The following is a 1,306-nucleotide window of genomic DNA, read 5'->3' as shown; positions in this document are numbered from 1 at the left end:
GAAGATTTTTGTTTTTGTTTTTCTTATTAAATAAAAGAGTGGTTACTATTATAAAATTAATAATTATAGAATCTTTAAACACTTTTTTTTCATTTTTTGTTTTTATTCTTCTTTTAGTTATTAACTTTATTTATTTTATTTTACAATTTCGTATATATGCTCAAATTATGTGATTTATTTTTTAAAATAAAGATGATTTTATTGACAAATATTATTTTGAACAATTTTATTGAAGTTAAAAATTAAAAAAAAAGTAAAAAAAATTATATTATATTTGGCTATTTTTTATTTGTTTTTAATTTTTTAATTATTATTTTTTAGTTAATTTTAATTATTTTTTTTAAAAGTCAAACGGGCTAGCATTTTATACCCACTTTAGTTGGCAGGGCGGGCCAGTCCGTTCTGTTTATGGTGCGAGTCTAGGCGGGATGAGACGGGTTGGGGCGGGCCGGCCCGCTTTACTAACTAGGATGGGATTTCCAGTTCTTATACCCTGTAATGGTTTTCATAATAATTAATTTACTTTATTGTTAATTTATTTCCTTGTTCTCTATTTCAAAAACCCAAAAATATACCTTTTTTCATAACCAATAATAAATCATACTTCCCTGCAATTCCTTGAGAGACGACCCGAGGTTTCAATACTTCGGTTATAAATTTTATTGGATTTGCTTTAGTGACAAACAAGTTAGTTTTTTGTACGAAAGGATTTTTGTTGGTTTAGAAGCTATACTTTCAACGAGAGCTTATTTGTAAAATTCTAGACCACACAAGAATCCGTTCGTCACCCGCCCCGCCAAAACCCAGCATAAAAATTTTAGGAGTTTGGCGAATTTTTTTAATTTGGCAAGTTTCAAATCTTAGCCTGATCCATCTTTTTTAGCAGGTTCGACAGGTCGGCCCGACGGACTCGACCCATTTTGCCACCCCTAATATATATATTAAGAAGATTATCACATATTTTATTATATAAAAGTAGAAGTTTTTTATTCTAAAAAATATACAATAAATAAATACAAAAAATATGTTTTTTTATTCATTAAGATTAATTATTATGCCAATTTTTTTATAATATTAAAATGATATTTTAAACTACAATATAAAAATATAAAATAATTAAAATTTATTTTATATTATTTGATAAATAATTAGATTATTATATTTAAAATTTATTAACTAATTACTTTGTTAAATATATTATTATGTCATATAATTTTTTATCAAAATATTTGTAAAAGTAAAATTTATTTAAAAAGTTATATATAATATATGAAATATTAACTTTTTTATTTAGGTATGTATTTAA

The sequence above is a fragment of the Arachis duranensis genome, chromosome 9, assembly GCF_000817695.3.
Source record: "Arachis duranensis cultivar V14167 chromosome 9, aradu.V14167.gnm2.J7QH, whole genome shotgun sequence".
Classification (NCBI taxonomy): Eukaryota; Viridiplantae; Streptophyta; class Magnoliopsida; order Fabales; family Fabaceae; genus Arachis; species Arachis duranensis.
This window is presented reverse-complemented; position numbering follows the sequence as displayed.